Source organism: Crotalus tigris, unplaced genomic scaffold (assembly GCF_016545835.1).
Source record: "Crotalus tigris isolate CLP2741 ecotype Arizona unplaced genomic scaffold, ASM1654583v1 scf7180000018891.247784533:1973344, whole genome shotgun sequence".
NCBI lineage: Eukaryota > Metazoa > Chordata > Lepidosauria > Squamata > Viperidae > Crotalus > Crotalus tigris.
Window position 1 is genome coordinate 672,501 of NW_024097260.1, and position 24,766 is coordinate 697,266.

The window sequence follows — 24,766 nt, forward strand, 5'->3', positions numbered from 1 at the left end:
CGGCTTCTAAGCACTTATATGTGCTTAGAGCTCGAAGCATTCATTGTTAGAGGCCCCACACCCCCACTTCATGGTCTGTTTCTGTTGCTCTCCTCTGGGAGGAGGTTTAGAAGTATTTATAGCAGAACTACCACGGTAGATTCTGTAATAGCTTTGCTCCCTATGCCATCCATCTGGTAAATTTGCAGGATTCTTTTTTCTCGCCGTGTATATGTATACATCCAAACTAGACTGTGTTGTTTTTCTGTGTCATAGAACATATATGGGTATGTGGATATATGAATAATTTTTGGTCATGTTTATGTAGTGTGTATCAGAGAGCTGAATGCAGTGAAATTTCATTTTAATGTATGCTGATTAGTGTACATTCAAAGTGACAATAAAGTTATTCTATTCTATTCTTTCTTCTATTCTATATTCTATTCTATATTCTATTCTATTTTATTCCATTCCATATTCTATTCCATTCCGTATTCTATTCCATTCCGTATATTCTATTCTATATTCTACATTCTATTCTATTCCATTCTGTATTCTATTCTATTCCATTCCGTTCCGTTCCTTATTTCTATTCTATTCTATTCTATTCTATTCTATTCTATTCTATTCTATTCTATTCTATTCTGCTCTTATTCCATTCCATTCCATTCCATTCTGTATTCTATTCTATTCTATTCTATTCCATTCCATTCCATTCCATTCCTTATTTCTATTCTATTCTATTCCATTCCATTCCATTCCTTATTTCTATTCTATTCTATTCTATTCTATTCTATTCTCCATTCCATTCCATTATTATTCTATTCTATTCTATTCTATTCTCCATTCCATTCCATTGCATTCCATTCTTTGTTATTCTATTCTACTCTATTCATGCAAGAAAACCACCAAATACAGAGAGCACCAAGGACCTTTCAATTCTGAGACAAGACATGGATTCAACCCAAAATTAGGAAGCACTTAGGGGCCTCCTTCGATACTGATTCAAAAACAGAAAAGACTTAGAGACTAAATTGGCAATTTTACGGCAGTTTCATTTAGACTTTATTTCAAGCTCATTCAGCCAAGCTGGGACTGACTTCCATCCCTGCTGACCCCATCAACACCACAATCTTTGTCAGGAATGGGCAACAGTTGTTGGAAACCTTGAGTAGAGTCCGTGATGAAAGATTGAGGGAAATTTCTCTGTGCCTGGTGGGCTCCTGCCAACTTGGCTGAGGCTCCTGTATAAACTTCCCTGGAAGGACATGCACCAGTACACAACCTCCTAGTTAATCTTTACTCAGGATTTGCTCACTGTGCCAAGTCTACAATTCTGTGTTTTTAAGTCTTGCTAAAATAAAATAAAAATCTTTATACCTTAGTCACTGTTCGGAAAGAGGAAAAGCTAACTTCTTAATAACTAGCTTAAAAGCTAACTTCCTAGATTTACAGCTGTTTGTTTAGCAATCGTTCAAAATTCTATTCTATTCTCTATTCCGTTCCATATTCTGTTCTGTTCCATTTTAATATACGCTGATTAGTGTACATTCAAAGTGACAATAAAGTTATTCTATTCTTTCTTCTAGTCTATTCTATATTCTATTCTATGTTCTATTCTATTGTTTTGTTGTCCTGTTCTGTTCCATTCCGTATTCTATTCTATTCTCTATTCCATTCCATATTCTGTTTTGTTCCATTTTAATGTATGCTGATTAGTGTACATTCAAAGTGACAATAAAGTTATTCTATTCTATTCTATATTCTATTCTATGTTCTATTCTATTTTCTATTGTTTTGTTCTGTTCTGTTCTGTTCCATTCCGTATTCTATTCTATTTCTATTCTATTCTCTATTCCATTCCATTCCATATTCTGTTCTGTTGTTCCGCTCTTGATGCTATGCTATGCTATTCTATCCCATAATTCTATTCTATTCTCTATTCTATCCCATAATTCTATGCTATGCTATGCTATCCCATAATTCTATTTTATTCTCTATTCCAGTGGTTCTCAATCTGTGGGTCAGGACCCCATTTGGGGTCGAACGACCATTTCACGGGGGTCGCCAAACAACGCAGTCCGCCATTTTTTCCCCCTTTTCCTTAGCTGTGCTACTCCCTTTTATTCTATTGGCTTTTGAAAGCCAATAGAATAGACTCTCTTGAATAGAGTCTAATTCTATTGGCTTTCAAAAGCCAATAGGAATTGTCCAGGCTGTCTCTGCCCTGCTGAGCCCGCCAAAAGTCCCATTCTGCAAACGGTGCTGCACCAGTTGAGTAGTCCTTGACTTACAACCGGTTGAGTAGTCCTCGACTTACGACCGGTTGGGGGTCAAGGCATTAAAAAGGTTAAGAACCACTGCTCTATTCTATCCCATAATTCTATGTTATGCTATAATATTCTATCCCATAATTCTATGCTATGCTATACTATGCTATGCTATGCTATGCTATGCTATTCCACTCCACTCCACTCCACTCCACTCTACTCTATTCCGTTCCATTCTTATTCTATTCTATTCCGTTCCATTCTATTCTCTATTTAGTGGCGTCTGGAGAGGCCTCTGACCCAACAAGGCTTCCAAACCACTTTGGTCTAATCATGCGCCAGCAAATCCCCTCGGGGCTCCAATGAGCACATATCATCCAAAACCACAAAAATGCAACTCCGAGAAAGCCTTGGTGCAGCCTTAAAGGGGACTCCTGCTAAACACACCCACTTTGCCACCTTCATAAATACCTTCTTCAAGATCACCAAACGATTGTGTATCCAGCAGACACAAACCCCCCTCTGCTGATGCTGACCTCAGCGTTGGTCCTTATCATCCGTGGTTCCTAACAGCGGCCACCAGCATCAGCCTCGAACTGGGGGAAGCAAATACACCCCACCCCAAATCAAATACACCCGTTATGAGACCTGCAGGGGAGAGTTTTTTACAAGGAGGAGAATGTCCTTAAGGGAACAAAATCATACAGAATTTCCAGCGATGGCGCTCCCCCCTGGAGGTTTTCAAGAAGAAATCGGACAGCCATTGATCTGAAATGGCATAGGGTCTCCTGCTTGAGCAGGGGGTGGACTAGAAGACCTCCAAGGTCCCTTCCAATCTTCTTACTCTATGTTAATAATAATAATAATAATAATAATAATAATAACAATAATAACAATAATAGTTGTTGTTGTTGTTGTTGTTATTATTGTGGGCGTGGCAGTGCCTGGAGACAGCAGAATAGACGAGAAAGAACTGGAGAAGATAACAAAATACAAAGACCTACAAATAGAAATAGAAAGACTGTGGCAAAAGCAAGCAAGGGTAGTACCAATAGTGATAGGTTCCTTGGGTGCAATCCCAAAACAACTGGAGCACCACTTGAACACCATTGGCATTGACAAATTCGCTATTAGTCAATTGCAAAAGGCGGCCTTACTAGGAACTGCTTCCATCCTGCGACGATATCTGTAATACCATCAAACATCCACATCTGCCTATCCCAGGTCCTGGGTAAGGACTCGATAGGTAGACAAAATGCCAAATCCAGTCTGAACATCTGGCTGACTGTGCGATGATCCATAATAATAATAATAAAGTTGGAAGGGACCTTGGAGGTCATCTGGTCCAACCCCCTGCTCAGGCAGGAAACCCTAGACCATTTCGGACAAATGGCCGTCCAGTCTCTTCTTAAAAACTTCCCAGTGTGGGAGCATTCACCGCTTCTGGAGGCAGGTTGTTCCACTGGTTAATTGTTCTGCTTTCTTTCTCATCACCACAAGCGTACCACAAGCACACCCAGAGTCTTCTGCAGGAGTCTCAGGAAAGATCTGTGAATGTTTGTTAAGCCTATTAGAATGGGCATAGGGCAGTGATGGCGAACCTTTTAGAGACCGAGTGCCCAAAAACTGCCCCGCCTCGCCCCCCACTCTGCCCCCGCCCTCTTCACCCCCCGCCCTGCTTGCCCCTGCTCCGTCCCCCGCCCCGTCCCCCCCCCGTAGGGCCACCAGCCTCCACAGCCCGCCGCAGATCGCCCAGCCAGCAAATGCCCAGAGGGCATGGTAGCCATGCCCTCTGGCCGCACCCCACAGCATCATCTGGGGCATGAGGGTGGAGTCTTTGCCCGGCTGCCATGTGCTTGGCTGCGCTGCTGCGCGCGGGCCGCACTCTTCTCCAGGGGGCTTCTGGTGAGGAGGGGGCCACCGGGGGGGAGGCGAGGCTGGGACGACAGCGTGCATGCCCATAGAGAGGGCTCCGAGTGCCGCCTCTGGCACGGGTGCCGTAGGTTCGCCACCACTGGCCTAGGGTCTCCTGCAGGGGGTGGAATAGAAGACCTCCAAGGTCCCTTCCAACTCTTGTTATTCTTATTCTTTGGAAGATGGAGGGGATGTTTTCTTTTGTAGCAGTTCCGATGTCATTTTCTTGTGCGTGATAATTTGGTCTCCACATTGAGGAGGTCCGTGGTGTTCTTTCAGCTTGCTTGCAGATTAAAGCTTGTTCTAAACTTACAACCATAATGGAGGAGCTTGCCCCTTATGGTCGTAACTCAGGACCACTGTAAAGCAGGACCACCTATGTGGCCGACCCGATTTAACTATCTTAGTGGCATTTGCACCAAGCCACAAAAATCCCAGACGGTTGTTAACAATCCTCTCAAATTGCTTAGGAAAATAATAATAATAATAATAATACCCCCAGTGAGGCACTACCTTGACGTGGTTGTGGGGCTTGTGTACTCTGAGGAAGATGAGAGCTATGCCAGAGGTTCAACCATACTGGACAGGTCTCATCAGAGGAGTCAGACAAAGAGTGTCTCTCCCATAAAAAATATGGTGAGACGTAAATTTCAGAATGCCATACCGGCTCGGACGTCGCCCGGGTTAACAAGGTCCGCACTAGATATTGGAGTTCCTGGATATCTGGTGAAAAATGGGTTACAGGACTCAGGACTGTTGGCTGAGCAACCAGGGCCAGCAGCTGCAGCACTACTGGAAGAAAAGGTGTTTACCCGTCGCAGATACACAGTGATGGAAAACAAAGAAATAATGATCTGTTACTACAGATCAAGTCCAACAAGAAGAGGATATCTAAAACGAATGCACCAGTTTGGAAAGAACAACATCCAGAATCAGAAAGAACAGAGACTAGCAGATCAACGCCGATTTATAACACGAAATAAAATATTCACAGAAACAGAATTGGACGAACTGCAAAGGTTTACCCAGGGCAAAGAAATCAAAGCCTTACCAGAAGTAATTCAGAATGTAGAGGCAAACCAGGGGGAGTTGGCAGTGAAGGAATCCAGCAGAGATATACAACTGTTCTCATTTGGAAACCAGGCACCTCTTCCTCAGGAAGAACAAAACCCTCTAACTAAAGAAATAAAAGAATTGAAACAAAGAATAACTGAGCATCTAGAACAGCACAAAAACAACAGAATAAGGCTACCTGCATTGAAGCTTGTTTCCAAAGAAACAGCTAGCACAAGCATTAAAAGATGCAAATATTGCAATATCAAGTATAAGCACCAATTCATTGCAAGAAACAAACCAACTAATGTACAGCACAGCTGCAGTTATAACAGAATACCTGGGATGCAAAATCAACAAAGAAGAAAAACAAACAAACAGTGCACCAGAAAAATGGAAGGTTAGACTAGAAAATAAGATCAGCAAGTTAAGATCACATGCAAGCAAGCTAGAACAGATGAAAGAAAAGAAGCTGAAGAACAAGAAGACCAAAGAATACCTAATCAAGAAATACCACTTAGAAACAAGGAAGATCAAGGAAGCACTGGAAATAATAAAGCAACAAATAACAGCTATAGCCAGGAAAATCAGTAGATATGAAGCTCGAATTGCAAACTATAGGCAGAACCTCCAATTTCAATCCAATCAGAAACGTTTCTACCAATCCATCAATGGAGAAACTGCAAGGAATCAGTCAGTACCTGACAAGGAAGAAACAGTGCAGTTCTGGAAGCAGATATGGGATAACCCAAAGAAATACAACAAGGATGCGGCTTGGTTAAAAGAGGTGGATGCAAATAAAACAGAAGTTGAAATGAAAGAACTAGTAATAACAACAAAAATGGTAGAAAAAAGAGCAAAGAAAATCAAAAATTGGTCAGCACCAGGTGAAGATGAACTGCATGGGTTTTGGTTGAAACATCTAACTGTTATACACCCACTCATTGCCAAGCAGTTCAACAATATACTACAAGGAGGAGAAATTGAAAAGTGGCTAACAACTGGGAAAACCTACCTAATAATGAAAAATCCAGCAAAAGGGGCAACACCAGGTAACTACAGGCCAATTACCTGCTTACCAACAACTTTCAAATTACTAACTGGTGTGGTAGCTGATGCAGTGCAACAGCATCTAGTTGAAAACAATCTCTTTCCACCTGAGCAGAAAGGAAACCGCCCCAATAGCAGAGGAACAAAAGATCAACTCCTAATAGACAAAATGATCTTGGAAAACTGCAAGAGAAGGAAGACCAACCTGAATGTGGCATGGATTGACTACAAAAAGGCATTTGACTCTCTGCCACATGATTGGATAATAAAGTGCCTAGAAATAACAGGAGTCAGTAGAAACATCAGAAAATTTGTGCAAAGATCGATGGCACAATGGAAGACACAGTTGCAGATCAATGGTTGAGAGGCTGGGAGAGGTTAATATCAAGAGAGGAATATTTCAAGGAGATTCATTATCACCATTACTATTTGTTATTGCACTGTTTCCTCTGTCAACAATACTGAATAACTCAGGACATGGCTATCAAACATCAAAAACATCTGCCAGACTATCCCACCTCCTTTATATGGATGATCTGAAGCTGTATGGAAAAACATCATCTGAAATAGAATCGCTGCTCAACACTGTCCGTATATATAGCCAAGATATTGTAATGGAGTTTGGCTTGGACAAATGTGCCACACTTACTATCAAACAAGGAAAAATAGTGAAAACTGAAGGAATCAAGATGCCCCACGAAAATAACATTAAGAGTCTGGATGAGGAAGAGTACTACAAATACTTGGGTATCCTTCAAGCTGACAACATCAAGCACACTGAAGTCAAGAAAAAGATTAGAGGTGAATACATCAAGAGAGTGAAGAAGATCTTAAAGTCCAAACTCAATGGAGGAAATACCATAAAGGCAATCAACACCTGGGCAATCCCAGTCATTAGGTACACAGCTGGAATAGTGGACTGGACTCAAGCAGAACTAAAAGCAATGGATAGGCAGACCAGAAAAATAATGACAATGAATCATGCCCTTCATCCACGCAGTGACATTGATAGACTTTATCTACCAAGGCAAATAGGTGGGCGTGGAATGCTACAAGTACATCAGATGGTTGAAGAAGAAAAAATGGCTTTGGAAGAATATCTGAAGAACAATGATGAAGATGCACTGAAATTAGTATATCAGGAAGGCTTACTAACTACTGGAGAGACCAAACTGGCCTACAAGAAAGACCAAATGAAGAACAGAATAGAGGCATGGGAAGACAAAGCACTACATGGCCAATACATGAAAAAAATAGCTGGGAAAGCAGATAATAATAAAACCTGGCAATGGCTAAGAGCAGGAAAATTGAAGAAAGAGACCGAGGGACTAATTCTGGCTGCACAAGACCAAGCCTTAAGGACAAATGCATACAAAGTCAAAATTGAGAAGACAGCAACAGACAGTAAGTGCCGCCTATGCAAAGAAGCTGAAGAAACAGTGGACCACTTGGTAAGCTGTTGCAAGAAGATTGCACAAACTGATTACAAGCAGCGGCATGACAAAGTAGCAACAATGGTGCATTGGAAGATCTGCAAAAAATATCATTTGCCTGTAAGCAAAAACTGGTGGGATCATAAAATAGAGAAAGTCATAGAAAATGATAAAATTAAACTGCTCTGGGACTTCAGAATTCAAACAGACAAGCACCTGCAACATAACACCCCAGACTTAACAATTGTCGATAAGAAAGACAAAAAAGTCTGGATAGTGGACGTGGCAGTGCCTGGAGATAGCAGAATAGAAGAGAAAGAACTGGAGAAGATAACAAAATACAAAGACCTACAAATAGAAATAGAAAGACTGTGGCAAAAGCAAGCAAGGGTAGTACCAATAGTCATAGGCTCCTTGGGTGCAATCCCAAAACAACTGGAGCACCACTTGAACACCATTGGCATTGACAAATTCGCTATTAGTCAATTGCAAAAGGCGGCCTTATTAGGAACTGCTTCCATCCTGCGACGATATCTGTAATACCATCAAACATCCACATCTGCCTATCCCAGGTCCTGGGTAAGGACTCGATAGGTAAACAAAATGCCAAATCCAGTCTGAACATCTGGCTGACTGTGCGATGATCGATAATAATAATATCTTCATTATTATTATTATTATTATTTAAAAAAAGGATAAACGCACTGCATCCAACTCTTTTCTTTCCGAGTCACACAAACAAGATTGCGAATAATGACCAAGAACGGCCTGATTTCCCAGCACAGGGATTTTAACACGCATTGATCGCAACCTCTGCGGAAGCTAAGACAGGAAGGCTGGTGGTAAAAGGAAGTTAGACAAATCCCAAATCAAATCATTGTCCAGCTTGAAGCGATCCTCCCGCCCGGCGATTTAAAATTCCAGCATCGCAAGGCCGTTTACAAAAATCAAATTGGAAGCAATTTTAGTCGTAATGCAAGTCCAAGAGGTACAGTTCCTTATTGATGTAAGCATCCTCTTTTTTTCTTAAGTGCTCGTAAGGATTTCTCGGGCAGACATCTCAAATTATTACAACTTTCCTGCAAGGTTGGATTGTGTTATTATTCCTGTGTTATCAATCGCGGGAAGCGGACATTAGAGGGGTCTTAGTCAAAAAAGGCAAGCAAAGGACAAAACACCAAGCTATCTAATTAGGTACACCAAGCTACCTAATACATAGTCCTCGATTTACAACGGTTCGTTTAGTGACCGTTTAAAGTTATAATGGCAAAAAAAGTGACTGGTGACCGTTTTTTCCACACTTACGACCTTTGCAGCCTCCTGGTGGGTCACGTGGTCAAAATTCTTGGCAACCAAGTCACACTTTATGATGGGGGCAGCGTCCCGGGGGGGGGGAGGATCACGTGATCCTATTTTGCCACCATCTGACAAGCAAACTCCACGGGGGGAAGCCAGGATTCACTTAACAACCGTTTGAGCAACTTAACAACTGCAGGGATTCACTTAATAACGCTGGAGAGAAAAGTCGTAAAATGGGGCAAAGCTCATTCAATCACTGCCTCGCTTTGCCATGGAAATTTGTGATTCGATTGCGGTCCTAATTCGAGTAACTAATCTGGAGTAAAATGGGTTACTCAATTCCACTTTAATTATAGGTTGTGAAACACAAAGAGCCTCACTCCAATCTGTCTGGGCTATAATTCAAAACAGACCCTTTTTGTTCAAGGAATCTTTCTTCATGACAGCAGTGTTCCAGTATCTCAGGGGCTGCCACAAAGAAGAGGGAGTCAAGCTGTTCTCCAAAGCACAAGAGGGAAGGAGGGAAAGAAGGAAGGAAGGGAGGGAGGGAGGGAGAAAAAGGAAGAAGGAAGGGAGGGAGGGAGGGAGGGAAGGAAGGGCAATGGATGGAAACTCATCAAGGAGAGAAGCAACCGGGAGGGAGGGAGGGAGGGAGGGAGGGAAGGAGGGAAGGAAGGAAGGAAGGAAGGAAGGAAGGAAGGAAGGAAGGAAGGAAGGAAGGAAGGAAGGAAGGGCAATGGATAGAAACTCATCAAGGAGAGAAGCAACCGGGAGGGAGGGAGGGAGGGAGGGGAGGGAGGGAGGGAGGGAGGGAAGGAAGGAAGGAAGGAAGGAAGGAAGGAAGGAAGGAAGGAAGGAAGGAAGGAAGGAAGGAAGGGCAACAGATGGAAGCTAACCAAGGAGAGAAGCAATCTGGAACTAAAGGGGAATTTCCTGACAGTTAGAATAATTAACCAGTGGAACAATCTGCCTCCAGAAGTTGTGAATGCTCCAACACTGGAAGTTTTTAAGAAAAGACTGGACAACCATTTGGTAATCTATTCTGCTTGAGTAGAAGGTTGGACTAGAAGACCTCCAAGGTCCCTTCCAACTCCGTTATTCTGTTAGCTCCCACATGATAGCGGTGTCTGAAGGCAGGACAAGCAACAGATGGAAACTAACCAAGGAGAGAAGCAACCTAGAACTAAGGAGAAACTTCCTGACAGAACAATTAACCAGTGGAACAACCTGCCCCCAGAAGTTGTGGGTGCTGCATCACTGGAGGCTTTCAAAAAGAGACTGGACAACCATTTGTCTCCTGCTTGAGCAGGGGGTTGGACTAGAAGATCTCCAAGGTCCCTTCCAGCTCTGTTAGTCTGTTAAATTGCACCCAAGGCAACAAGAAGCACAGGAAACATTTCAGAAGCTCGGTTTGATAGCCTCGTGCCATTTCTTTCTCCTGCAAAACCTCTGGATTTCAGGCACCCCATTTGTGTTAAAGACAGTCCTCAAAACACATGAAGTTTGCAAAGGATTCTGGGAAGCAGTTTCCCAAACATGGCACCATGCCTCAAAATTGAGGTTCTCCATGAAAGGTAACTTGGAAGGTGATGTTTCTTCCAGTTCCATCCCTGAAGAACTCAAACGTGTTAGGAGGCCACGCTGAGGAAGTCCTGATCACAAACGGGATCACAGAACTGTCAAGTTGGAAGGGACCACACTAAAAAAGAAGCAAGGAAACCACTGATGGGACATGGTGGTCCAGCTTCTTCTTAAACGTCTCCAGATATGGAGAAACCACAGTACATACCTCATAGTTAAATGAAATCTTAGTAGTTGCAACTTACAACCATTTCTGCTCCTTCTTGATCACTTTCCCCACAGCATCCTTTTTATGGAATTGAACATGGCTACTAGTCTTAGTAGCCCTTAAGTCTTCTCTTCTTCTGACTGAACATCCCCAGGTCCTCCAGCCTCTCCTCACAAGGCACGTTCCCAACACCATCTATCATCTTCAATGACCTCATCTGAAGCTTCTTTAACCCAACTATCTACGTTCTCCGGCTGGAAACTGGAGGCGAGGACACCAAGCACCAAGTATGATCTCACCAGGCATGAGTAGAGAAAACAATGACTTCATGGGACTTCGATATAAGTCTTCTAATGCAGCGCAGAAATGGATTAGACCAGTAGTTCCACACTGCTGGCTCATATTCAACTGGCTGTCAACAACCACACCCAAATCTTTTTCAAATCCAGTGTTCTCCAGCCAGGAATCCTCCATCTTCTGAGGCCTACATTTATTTTCCTCACTCAACAGAAGGGTTTCTGTTTTTCCCCTTGCCGCCCAGTCCCCTTCCAACTGGATAAAAAAATTGGCAATAGGAATGAGCCCACCATGAACTGTTAGTTTCACAAGATTTGTGAACTGCTTCCTAAAACTAGATCAGTGATGGTGAACCTTTTAGAGACCGAGCGCCCAAACTGCAACCCCAAAACCCACTTATTTATCGCAAAGTGCCAACACGGCAATTTAATCTGAACACAGAGGTTTTGGTTTAGAAAAAACAACTCCTACATTAACATTTTTTGTCTTAAAAGGAAAACACAATAACAAAGCTTTCAATGATACAAACAACTTTTTACTAAAGGGTAAAAGTTTGTATTTGGTATGCTTTTGAACAATTAATGTGATTTTTGCTGTTGTACGGATGCTGATAATTTGTCTAACCTTGGCTTATACTTTGTAAGTTTGAGAGCAACGCAGGCAGCACTCAGGTCATCTGTTAAGTCTGTTTCTGGTGTCAGATTTGATATAATTCAAAGCTGAAAATAGCGTGCTCACTCCAGAGGCTTGTTTTGGCTAGGAAGGGGCTTAAGAAATGGTTTTTTCCTGTGAAAACTTAGCCAAAGAGCGAGGCGCGTGTCCCCACAGAGAGGACTCCGAGTGCCCCCTCTGGCACACGTGCCATAGGTTTGCCACCACTGACCCAGATCTTTCAGTAGATAAGTCCAAACATTCCTCCGTTGAATTACCTACCCTTATACAGGTAGTCCTCAACCTACAAGCACAATTGAGCCTAATATTTCTGTTGTTAAGTGAGACATTTGTTAAGTGGTTTTGCCCCATTTTACAACCTATCTTACCATAGTGGTTGAGTAAATCACTGCCAGTGGTTAAGTTACTAACCCGGTTAAGTGAATCTGGCTTCCCCCCCCCATGGACTTGCCTACCAGGTCAACAAAAGTGATCACATGACCCTCGGACACTGCAACGGTCATAAGTGTGAACCAGTTGCCAAGCCGCTGAATTTTGGTCACGCAACCATGGGGATGTGGCAAAGGGCGTAACTCTGAAAAACGGTCCTCCGTCACATTTTTAAAGTGCCGTTGTAGCTTTCAACGGTCACTCAATGAACTTTTGTAAATCGAGGACTACCAGTACATCATGCCCACCAAGAAGTTAGTCCCAGTTGATTGTGTCTAGTAGACTAGAAGACTTCCAAGGTCCCTTCCAGCTGTATTCTGATTCCGAGTCAACGCCCCCCAAATTTTCTGGATCTATAACTCTCTCAAGAAGCCAGGCGGCCCAAACTTGAGGTCAAAGTAGGCTAAACGGTAGATTGTTCAGGACGTGTTTCCATGACATGCTCCAGAATTGGCCTTCAAGCCGTTACCAGGGACCTAGGACAGCGGTTTCAAACTCGCAACGTCACGTGACATGTCGCGACATATAGTGACTTTTTTTGCCATTGCCAGCAATGGGGTGGGCGCGGTTTTGCTAGGATGCATCCGGCCCGCGGCAGTTTGACACCCCTGACCTATGAGTTGTTTTCTGAGGGCAAGAAGGAATTCGTTGATCGGTGGAACGACTTGCCTCTAGAAGTCATGAGTGCTCCAAGACTGGAGGTCTTTAAGAAGAGATTGGATAACCATTTGTCTGAAATGCAGTGGTGGGATTCAGCCGGTTCGCACTACTTTAGCAGAACCGGTAGCTAATTTTTTTGTTGCCCAGGCCCAGAATGGACTTCCGGAAGCAGCATCCACGCAGAGAACTGGTTGTTCACCTATTCGAATCCCACCACTGCTGAAATGGTATAGGGCAAGGGTAGGCAACCTGGGCTCTTTTATGACTCGTGGATTTCAACTCCCAGAATTCCTGAGCCAGCATGGCTCAGCATGGAAACCTCTCGCTTTCCCCTCAGCATGACTGGCTCAGGAATTCTGGGAGTTGAAGTCCACGAGTCATAAAGCGGCCTAGGCCTAGGCCATAGGTAGGCAACCTTGGCTCTTTTATGACTCGTGGACTTCAATTCCCAGAATTCCTGAGCCAACATGGGGAATTATGGCTTCCTTCATGACTGGTGGACTTCAACTCCCAGAATCCCTGAGCCAGCATGGGGGAACTATGGCCCCCTCATGACTCGTGGACTTCAACTCCCAGAATCCCTGAGCCAGCATGGCTCAGCTTGGAAACCTCTCCCTTTCCCCTCAGCATGGCTGGCTCAGGAATTCTGGGAGTTGAAGTCCACGAGTCATAAAAGAGCCAAGGTTGCCTACCTCTGATACAGGGTCTCTTGCCTGAGCAGGGGTTGGACTAGAAGACCTCCAAGGTCCCTTCCAACTCTGTTGTTCTGTTAAATGGGCCTCACACAAGCCACCGCTCAGGGAGAGACGGCTGAGCTGGAAGGGAGAACAAACATTTCTCAAGAGTTATGTTGCCTTCACGTCCTTCCAAGGTTAACGGTACTAAGCCCTCTGAACCCTTTCCTTTTAAAGAAGAATAGCTGGAAGGCAAGCATTCCAGAAGATCCCAGCTATGCCAAAATAGACAATGAAAAGCGGTTCTGGAAGGCGGGCAGGGCTGACCCACACCTTACAAAGAGGCAGTGAAATTGTTATGCTTTTTGAAGCAGACCAAACGTCACACGGGGCGGGTCTGCATTCCAGAACTAAGCATATAATCTTAATTTTGTTTTCCCCTATCGCAGCCTTTGCCCTCTTTGCTCATGTGTACTGCATGCATTGTGGATCAGGGCTGATTCTTAGAAACTAACCACTAATACAGTTGGCCCTTGACTTGTTTTCATTTAGTGACAGTTCAAAGTTACGACAGCACTGAAAAAAAGGTGACTTATGAATGCTTTTCACCCTTAGGATCATTGCAGTCACGTGATCAAAATTCAGAGGATTGGTAACTGACTCATATTTACAACCGTCGCAGTGTCCCGGGGTCGTGTGATCCCCTTTTGCGACCTTTGGACAAGCAAAGTCCGTGGGGAAGTCGGATTCACTTAACAACTGTGTCACCACATTAACACCTGCAGCGATTCCCTTAACTGTGGCGGGAGAAGTCATAAAATAGGCCAAAACTCACTTCCCAACGGTTTCACTTTGCGACATAAAAGTGGGGCTCCATTGTGGTCACGAGTCGAAGGCTACCTGCAGCTACAGCAGAGTCTTACACATCTTCTTGCAATGGCTGACATTATTAAAGGCAGTCCTCGACTTACAGTCAAAACCCGTTGTAACTTGAGGACCGCCTGGGGCAGGTTCTCCAGATCTTGCCGAGTCCAAAGATGGCTTCCGTCACTGTAAGGATGGCCCTGGGCACTTCGTAAGATCCGCCGATCCTCATGAGCACGTCTGATCCTCATGGCTCAGGAGGAAACATTTATTTAGAATAGAACAGTGATGGCGAACCTCTTAGAGACCGAGTGCCCAAACTGCAACCCCAAAACCCATTTATTTATCGCAAAGTGCCAACGCGGCAATTGAACCTGAACACTGAGGTTTTGGTTTAGAAAAAACAACTCCTACATTAACATCTTTTGTCTTAAAAGGAAAACAGAATGACAAATGAAGGGTGAAAGTTTGCATTTGACATGCTTTTGAGCTCTTAATGTCATTTTTGCTGTTGTATGCATGCTGATCATTTGTCTAACCTTGGCTTATATTTTGTAAGTTTGAGAGCAACACATGCAGCACTCAGGTCATCTGTTAAGCCTGTTTCTGGTGTCACGTTTGATATAATTCGAAGCTGAAAACAGTGCGCTCACTCCGGTGGCTTGTTTTGGCTAGGAGAGGCCTTGAGAAATGGCTTTTTCCTGCAAAAATTTAGCCAAAGAGGCGCGCGTCCACACAGAGAAGACTCCGAGTGCCTCCTCTGGCACGCATGCCATAGATTCGCCACCACTGGAATAGAATAACAGAGTTTGAAGGGACCTTGTGGGTCATCTAGTCCAACCCCACGGGGCTCAGGCAGGAGACCCTACACCAATTCTGAGAGATGGCCGTCCAGTCTCTTCTTGGAAGACTCCAGTGATGAAGCTCCCACAACATCTGAAGGCAACTTCTGTTCCATTGGTGGATTGTTCTCACTACCTGGAAATTTCTCCTTATTCCTAGGCTGAATCTCTCCTTGATCAATTTCCATCTGTTATTCCTTGTCCAGCCTTCAGGTGCTTTGGAGAATAGGTTGACCCCCCTCCTCTCTGAGACCCCCTCAAATATTGGAATACTGCTGTTATGTCTCCCTTGGACTAGTCTGGGTGCAAAGTTGGGCGATTGCTGGCTAACCAAAAGGGATTTTTTTTTTTTTTTGCAAAGTAGTAATTAACTCAAAATCATTTCAAGAAGAAATCTGACAGTCACACCTCGGGCCCGAGCGATGGTCGAAACAGAAGTGTGGCTTTGGCAAAACTCGAATTAGGGCGTGAAAACTTTTCCGTTCTTGCAAAAACGAAGAACAGGACACAAAAGTTGTCTCTTTCTCACCGAGTGGGAGAAAATGTCCTGCAGGAGGGCTTTTTTGCAGAGAGGAAGTATTTCAGACCTTACGGTGCCAAGATGGATCTGTATGTTTTCATGATTATTTTTATTTAAGATGTCTACAAAGGGAGGTAGGAACCAAGAGAAGAGAAAACAAATCAGAGGAAGGTAAATGTGCAAGAAGGAGAATCTACTAAACACACCCATTTTGTCACCTCCATAAATACCGTTTCAAGTCTTCAAGATCGCCAACTCATTGTGTGACAATCAAACAAACTCCCTCTGCTCATGTATCTCAGCCTTGGTCCTTATCATCAATGGTTCTTAATGGAGGCCACCAACGTCAGCCTCAAACTGGGGAGGCAAATACACCCCACCCCAAATCAAATATACCCGTTATGAGACCTGCAGGGGACAGTTTTTTACAAGGAGGAGAATGTCCTTAAGAAGGGAACAAAATAATACACAATTTCCAGCGATGGCGCTCCATCCGTGGAGGTTTTCAAGAAGAAAATGGACAGCCATTGATCTGGAATGGCATAGGGTCTCCTGCTTGAGCAGGGGGTGGACTAGAAGACCTTCAAGGTCCCTTCCAACTCTGCTTTTCTGTATTCTTCTGAGGATGTAGGGCAGTGGTTCTCAACCTTTTTAATGTCGCGACCCCCAACCGGTCGTAAGTCGAGGACTACTCAACTGGTGCAGCACCGTTTGCAGAATGGGACTTTTGGCGGGCTCAGCAGGGCAGAGACAGCCTGGACAATTCCTATTGGCTCTTGAAAGCCAATAGAATTAGACTTTATTCAAGAGAGTCTATTCTATTGGCTTTCAAAAGCCAATAGAATAAAAGGGAGTAGCACAGCTAAGGAAAAGGGGGGGGGGGGAAATGGCGGACTGCGTTGTTTGGCGATCCCCGTGAAATGGTCGTTCGACCCCAAATGGGGTCCCGATCCAAAGGTTGAGAACCACTGGTATAGAGGATCTTTTATGTTTTCAACATTTTTTTATTAAATATTTCTAAAAAGGAAGATTAGAAACAAAGACAAAGTAAGAAAAAAAAATCAGAGAAAGCTAAAAGCGCTAGAAAGAAGGGGAGACATAAAAAGAGAGTAGAGAAGAAATAGTTTCTGATCTTCCTTTCAGCAGTTATAAGAACAATTTTAAGTTTACTCTAGGTTAAATCCTAGCTCTCTTTTATCATCTATTCTAGTCTAATCATTAAAACCATAAATTGCAAGTTCATTTTTTTCCTGCTTCCTGCAAAAAAAAAAAAAAAGGTCTGTAAGTGGTTTCTAGACAGGAATAAACTTAAATATTATCTTTTCTCTAATAAAAGTCCAGTTAAGACATTTCAGCAGGTTCCCATCATCTTCACCAACCTTGGGGCACAATCCCAAATTTTCCAACTTTGTGCAATCATCTCGGTGCGCTTATCATGTGCAAAAACAAACATCCGTAATTTTTTCCACCTGTCCATCCATTCATCCATCCATCCAGCCATCCCAAAACCTGTTCCCAATTCTATACAGGTATTCCTCAAATTTCAACAGTTCGTTTAGCGACGTTCAAAATTCCAACAGCAGTGAAAAAAGTGACTTATTATGGCCATTTTTCACCGTTACATTTGCAGTATCCCCGTGATTAGGTGATCAAGGCTTGGCAACTGGTTCATATTTATGACCGTTGCCATGTCCCAAGGTCACGTGATCCTCTTTTGCGATCTTCGGACAAGTCAATGGGGGAAGCCAGATCCACTTAATTACGGGGTTACTCACTTATCACCTGCCATGATTTACTTCACCACCGACGCAAGAAAATGGGGCAAAACTCACAACAAATGTCTCACTTAACGACAATTGGGCTCAACTGTGGTCGTTATTCCAGGATTTTTTATAGGTTCGCCACACGTGATTAAAATGTCCTCTCATTGTCTACATTTGCAACAAAAATAAGACAAGATGTTTTCAGTCGAGTAAAGGTCATCCCACTGAAGCTATAATTGAATGGGACATGGTTGAGCTGAAGAGTTCAAAAGATTTCACTTCCAATCAAGGATTGACTATTATTTTCCATGAGCGTTGGGTTGGAAGATGTGGAGTGGGCCAAATCTAAAATTAGCTTGTTTCAAGAACTTAGCTGTAATCAATCAAGTCTTGGTGGGTCTTTTGTTTTTTGGGAAGGGGTTGTGCAAAGTTCAGAGAAGAGCAACTAAGATGATCAAAAGGCCTGAAGACCAAAACATATGAAGAAGGGCTGCAGGACTTGGGTTTGAAACAGAAGACATGATAGAAGTGTTTGAAGAAACGGAAGACATGATAGAAGTGTTCCAGTATCCGAGGGGCTGCCACAAAGAAGAGGGGGTCATGTTATTCTCCAAAGCACCAGAGGGCAGAAGAAGAAACAATGGTTGGAAACTGACCAAAGATAGAAGCAACCTGGAATTAAGGAGAAACTTCCTGACAGTGAGAACAATTAACCAGTAGAACAGTTTTGCCACCAAAAATTGTGGGTGCTCCATCACTGGAGGTTTTTAAGAAGAGACTGGACAGTCACTTGTCTGAGATGGTATAGGTTCTCCTGCTTGAGCGGGGAGCTGGACTAGAAGACCTCTAAGGTCCCTTCAAGCTCTATCCTATCCTATCCTATCCTATCCTATCCTATCCTATCCTATCCTATTGTATTTCATCTATTGTACTGTATTGTATTGTATCATATCGTATCGTATCGTATCATATCCTGTCCTGTCCTGTCCTATAACTAAATTACTACAAGTCAGTTTACAGCTCCCTTAATGTGCAAACACAACTAAATGTGGCTTATGGAAATCAAGATTAACTCAGGACTCCACAAGATGTGTCAATTGGTCTCTAAGCTACAGATATCACTTCTGGATCACTTTGCTCAACCTGATTGGGCTTAGCACACCGCACATTAACCTGGTTTATGTTGCCATCTGTGTTGGCATTCACAGGACTCAGCCAACCAAACCACATCAGTTTAATCCAAACCACCTGATATTTTAATGGCAGCTTAACTATACATAATTTAATAATTTAATCCACAGGATAGTTTTTTTCAACCTTGGCAACTTTTAAGAGCTGTGGGCTTCAACGCCCAAAGGTCTAGCCCCTTCGTAATTTTATTTTCCCAGATGCCAAGTTGGAAAATGTGTTGCGTTAAAAATGCAAAACGCGTTTTGGCCCCACAGTCACCCTGAATTTTTCCTATGGCTTTAAGGAGATGTTGCACAAGGAAACAAAACACAATTCACTTAGAACTTAAAATCCCAATTAAAACCTTAGAAAGAGCTAGCCTGCCACGTGTCAAGCAAGCTATTTAACTATATCCAAACAGCAAACTTTCCTGCAGAAGCTTCTGTGTTAAAAGGGCAGGCCACTTGTTCGAAAAATTATCCCACCGATGCTTCCAGCTGCTATTTTCCTACCAATAGGAGATTCTCTTGAAAGCTCAAAAGAATTTCTCCCACCAATATTTGCACCCCCACTCTGCAGCTCAGAAAGAAATCCTGGTCAATTCATTCACAGTCCACTTGTCAACTTCAAATGGCCTCTTATTTTTTTTCTTTTTGCAAGAAATTATACAAAGAAAACAGGGCAGGCCAAAAGGACTGGCTGGGTCCAGTGCAAACCACGCGGTTGCACACTTAAAGCTCTTGAGCTCAAACTTCACGAACTCCACTTCCCAGCAGCCTCATCGCAAAGGAAGAGAGGAAAAACACCATTTCCGTAGCCACCAAATGCGTGGAGCAACCAGGAGGACGAAACCACCCGAAACAGGAACTCTGATTCCAAGACCTAAACATTGGCAAAGAGCGAATAAAAGGACCAAAAAAAAAAAAATGCATCTAAATACCATCCAGAATAAGAAACACAAGGCAGCTTTGATTACACAGATCCTAAGCCATTCAAAGCTTGGTGCATGCAGGAAGCTGCTGTTTGCAAAAGGCTGTGCAGTTCAGCCATTTACTCCCTAGTTAAAAGGGGGGCAAATAAGGTGAAAATGGGGGGGGGGAAAATTTCCTGAGAGTTGCAACTTCCCCCACCCACCAAAAAAAAAAAAAAAACACCCCGAGGAATCTCAAGCTAAAAAGTTGTCAATTGCTCAACTCAACAGGCTTGTAAGCAATTTCTGCAGTGTATGAAGCTTTCAGCTGAGTTTGAAGATGCTAACCCGGGTTAAGCCATTCATAGTTTGACCCGTAAGCCCCATCTGCAGGATACACATACTGCATCTGGGTAGCAGCCACAACAGTTGGATTTTCAGACTCACAAAGGCTTAGCAAGCTCCGGGGGGGGGCACCAACTTGTCCCCTGCAGAGTAGGCCCGTTTGCAAGCCAAAGGTTCAAGCTGAATCAACCCCACAAGGTCCATTCCCACGACCTAACCTAGTCGCCCCAATGCAGAGTGCATTAGGAGAGGCCAACAAGGATGCCCGGTTGAGGCCACACAGACCCAGCTCTGCTAACCATAGTTAAGCTTTCTTTGCCCAAGCCAACCAAGTTTTTTTCTCCCTTTTCAGGTGTTGGGAGGCAAAGATGATCCCATTCACACAACTCCTGGTCAACTCCATGGGTCCAAGCTCAGATTGCACCCAAGAGTACAAACCCCGAATTAAAACTTAACACCCCCCCAGACCCTGCAAAACTTTTCCAAAGATCCAACTAGACATTTGCAAAAAAAGGGGGGGATTTAAAGGAGAACCACGTCCTCTTTCCTCCCCCCAAACAGGCTGGCATCCATATTAATTAAAATTGCTCAAGCGTTTAGCCGTCTAAGACGCGAGTCTAGACAGAACTTCCTCTGGGGGGGGGGGGAACCAGAAACACCGACCAGAAAGAGAGCGTGTTTGCCTCCTATGGCTAGACCCCTCCCTGAAACATGTGCAAGCGCCTACACGCGTGTGGTTTCTACGCTGCGCCCCCCCCCCCGTTCTCTCCTTCCAGCGGGCGCCCGCTTGCAAATGCAGCGCACCCCCTTCTCCTCCTCCTCTTCCTCAGCCGCCCCAAAAGTGCTCAAAAGGACCCGCCGCTTATTTTTGCAAGCAAAACAAAACGAAACAAAAATCAGATTTCTTTTCTTTTTTTTTTAAAGAAGGGCAGATTTCATCCTGCCTTTTCCGGTTTGTTTGTTTGCTTTTTTAAAAACAAAACAAAGCAGCCTTGCTACATATTTATATTCTTTCCCGGAGAGAGTGAAACAACAAAAAATAAACAAAGAGAAAGTCAGGTTCCCCCCCCCCCCAGCGAGCTGTCGTCCTCCGACCTTACCTTACTGCCCGCGCCGCTCCGTGCAAGGCCGCTGACCTCTCTTTTTTTTTTTTCCCTTAAACCACCCCAATAATAATAAAAAGAATAATTCCTTGGGCTGCTCATCCAGACGTCTCCAAATCCGAGCAAGGCTCCCGGTGGAGCGGATTCTTGGGGGGGCGAGGGGGGGGGAGAGGAGATTGCAAAAATAAAAATATATATATAAAAAAATCAAATGAACATTTCAGACTCAAGAAAAGCCAAAAGCAGATCCAAGGGGACGGCGGAAGCCCTGCCACGCCACGATCCTTCCTCGCCGTCCCCCGGCGCAGCTTCCCATGGGCTCGGCGCGGTGCGTAAAAATCCGAGAGAGGGACCCGGCGTTGGCTTGGCTCGGCTCGGCTCGGCAGCTCCGTCCGCTTCGGGGGCCCGGAAATCTCTCCCTCCTCCGCCTCTCCTAAGATGTCTGAAGCTCCCAGCCGGAGGAGGAGGAGGTGGAGGAGAACAAGAGGAGGAGACACCAGCAGCAACAGCAGCCGCCGCCGCCGCCGACGCGCGCCCCGCAGTTTGCAGCTGCGGTGGCTGGCTGCGTTTTGCAACTGAGCTGTTTTGTTGTTGTTGTTGTTGCAAAGGTTCAACTTTGCGGAGAGCGCCGGCTGGGCTCCGCAGAGGAGAAGGAGGAGGAGGAGGGGGGGAATGGAAGGCAGGAGAGCGCCCCCCCACCCACACACCGCCGGTTGCAGCCGCCGCAACGGCAGCAAGAATTGCGCCCGGGCTGGGGCGCACGGTTTGCAGCAGCCTGGCTGCTCTCTTAAAGGGACCAGCGCCGTCTCTGACACTTGTGACGCCGGGGAGGGGAGGGGGGGAGGGAGGGGTGAGAGGAAGGTAGAAACACCCCCTCCCCGTTATAAGGGGGGGGCTTGAAGTGGTAAACTTGCGTCTCCCCTGCAGCTCTCCAGGCGCCCCGGGTCACTTGGATGAAGGGAAGGGGCTGGGTGGGGAGGGGGCAAGGGTTGGGGAGAGGGAGGTGCAGGAACTGGGGTCCCACTTGCAGCTGGGGGGGGCTCCCAAGTCAGTGTACCTCGGGTTAATGCGGACGCTGAAGGAATCCAGAGGTTTCCCTGGTCCCAGATCGGTTGCACTGGGCCTCAAAGGTACTGATTTGCTTAACGACCGCGGTCGTCAAACCGGCTGCAACCCGCTCAACAACCCGGCTTCCTTAAGCGGCGGAGACGTCCCAGTTGCGGCCGTTAAGTCGAGGTCCACCTGTAGTTTAAAGAAGGCTTAATTGTAGTTAAAGAGCCTCGGAACGCCACCCGGATCCCTTGGTTAGCGCACCTGCTGCTTTTACACTGCAAAGCCCTCGCGTGTTTTGGTTTCACACGTGACCTTCCGGCCTGGAACAAAACCGCGTTCTGCACCCCCTCCCCGGACCTTAGCAGCGTATAAATCAATAGCCACTGATGGTTTTCCACTCCCAACTACGGTGCCGCGCAAAACCCATTACTTTCCAGCCCCTCCCATTTGTCAGATATATAATTGGCGTATTACACTGCCTGAACCCCAGAGAGCTGAATTAAAGAGAGCTAATAAGGCAGGGCTGCTAATCCATTGACCAGCCTTACCTGTTGGTTTAAGCTTCAAATTAAAAGACATACAGCTGGTCCTCAGTTTACAACCAGGGTTGGGAAACAGAATTTCAGTTGCTAAGCAAGGTGGTGGTGATGTGAGTCGCATCCAATTTTTTATTTTTATTTGTTTGCTTTTTTTCCCATGGTGGTTCAACGAATCACCCCAGTGTGGTCCTTAAGGAAACTGTGGGCTTACAGTCACAATGGGGACCAGAATGTTTGTTGCTAAGCAAGCAAGGCGGATGTTGTTACGTCTGATTTTATAACTTGTTTTTGCCACAGTTGTTAAGGAAATGACTGCGGTCGGTCGTTAATTGACTTTGCTGGGAAAAATTGCAAATGGTGATCACGTGAGCCCGGGATGCTGTAACTGTCCTAAATACCCGCCAGTTAGCCAAGCTCTCCAATTCTGATCACGTGACCCTGGGGGGATGCTGCAACGGTTGTAAGTCCGAGGATCGGTCATAAGTCACATCACTAAAGGAATGATGGTCAAGTTGAGAGCTACCTGTCGAGGGAGGGAGATGTAGGATCTCTCCTTCATACACCGCAGATCCTCTGTGTTCATCCTCTCCAGAAAACAATTCCAGAATTAAAAAAAAATCAGCTCTAGACATTTAGATTGGCCCCTTTTTTCCCCTCCCTTCCTCATTTTAAGTAGAAATGAATAACAGAAGGGATCCGTAGGCGGGCAAGGCTGGCTTGGAAAATTAGTCATTTTTTTTTAGATGCATTTACCAGCCTGCCAGCATACCTCACACACACACACACACACACACACACTGCACATGAGACATGTTAATTTCTTAAATATCCACAAAGGAGAATTCCTGAATGCCGTTCACCCCTGCAACAACTGTTCTCTTACATGGCAGGATTTAGGAACCGGGTTATGCTTTGGAAGAATCGAGCTGGATTCGCCCACCGTTACTGAATAGAATAACAGAGTTGGAAGGGACCTTGGAGGTCTTCTAGTCCAACCCCCTGCCCAGATAGGAAACCCTACACTTACTCTATAATAAGCCAAGTGTTCCTGCTATGGAGTAAACCACAGCAGTTTCGTTCAATCCTAAACTACGATGTTTAAGCCAGCGTTCCCCAACTTTTTCTGGCTGGACGGACCAGCGGATGCAGCAGTAGTGGGGGGGGGGGCAGAGAGCATGGTTTCACATGCTTGCCACTTTAAAAAAATGCAGCTTAAAGTTTCCTACTTGGCGGAAATGGCAAAGATTTCGGCTTTCTTGAAAGATCAAGCGCAAGAGAAGTATTTTTGGGTATGGAAAAAATGGATAGAGTTTATACAATATAAGTTGGATATAAAAAAATATTATTTAGTTTTTCAATAATTTACATTTAAAACTTAAGATATTTGATAGATTTTTTCTTTTTTAATTTTTTTTTATTATTTTTCTTGTTTTTTTTTATTTGATTCTTCTTTTTTTTCTGTTTCTTTTTTCCTTCCTTCTTGTATTTTCTTTTTATATATTACTGTTAACTATTTTATAATTTGTTTAATTAATGTATTTAGATTTGCTTATAGTTTATATGTGTTCTAAGATTTTTTGAAAAAATTTGAATTAAGCCTGTATTCAGCTCTGGGAAGGTCGGGGGGGGGTATGGGAGGGTTGGGGGGGTTTGGGGAAGGGAATTGTTTTGTAAAACTTAAAAATTTTTAATAAAAAAAAATGCAGCTTTGCACTCATGTGTGCCTTCATGCACTTGCCTATTACTTCTGTGGTCCGGCAGTGAGCCACAGACGGACGGGTTGGGGACCCCTGGTTTAAACCATGAAGAAGAGGCTCACTCAGCTAAACCCAACTACATTCTTAAAATGACATTAATGGATCAATCGACTTCAAGATGACTCTGCCACCTTTAAGACACTCCTGACCCTGCCTAGTACAGGTAGTTAGTCCTCAGCTTACGACTGCTTGATTCCTGCAACGCCACAACCATAGAGCATCAACCTTGGTTCTGAACGGTCATTCACAACAGCATCTTTCCATCCTTGTATTCTGCCCAAACTGGGCCTGTTTGCAGGGCTAATGTGGCTTGTTTGCTGGGGTTCAGCGTGAACACAGCTTCAGGCTCGGCTTGTGTGTAAAGCAGGAGTGCCCAACCCA

The 24,766-nt window shown here is 44.4% G+C and overlaps 1 protein-coding gene across 14 annotated transcripts in view; it reads right to left on the minus strand.

The window, feature by feature from the left end:
* NCOR2 (nuclear receptor corepressor 2) overlaps positions 1-24,766 on the minus strand; it is a 233,097-nt gene that overhangs the window by 179,420 nt on the left and 28,911 nt on the right. For 5 of the 14 annotated variants that reach the window (XM_039357319.1, XM_039357320.1, XM_039357325.1 and 2 more), the window contains exon 1: positions 21,034-21,778. The exons of 1 other annotated variant lie outside the window; for it this stretch is intronic. The gene's annotated coding sequence lies outside the window, so the exon portion shown is untranslated. Of the gene's footprint in view, positions 1-21,033; positions 21,779-22,093; positions 22,279-24,766 lie in introns of those variants that run through there. 8 more of the 14 variants (XM_039357328.1, XM_039357318.1, XM_039357322.1 and 5 more) reach the window with 3 other exon arrangements.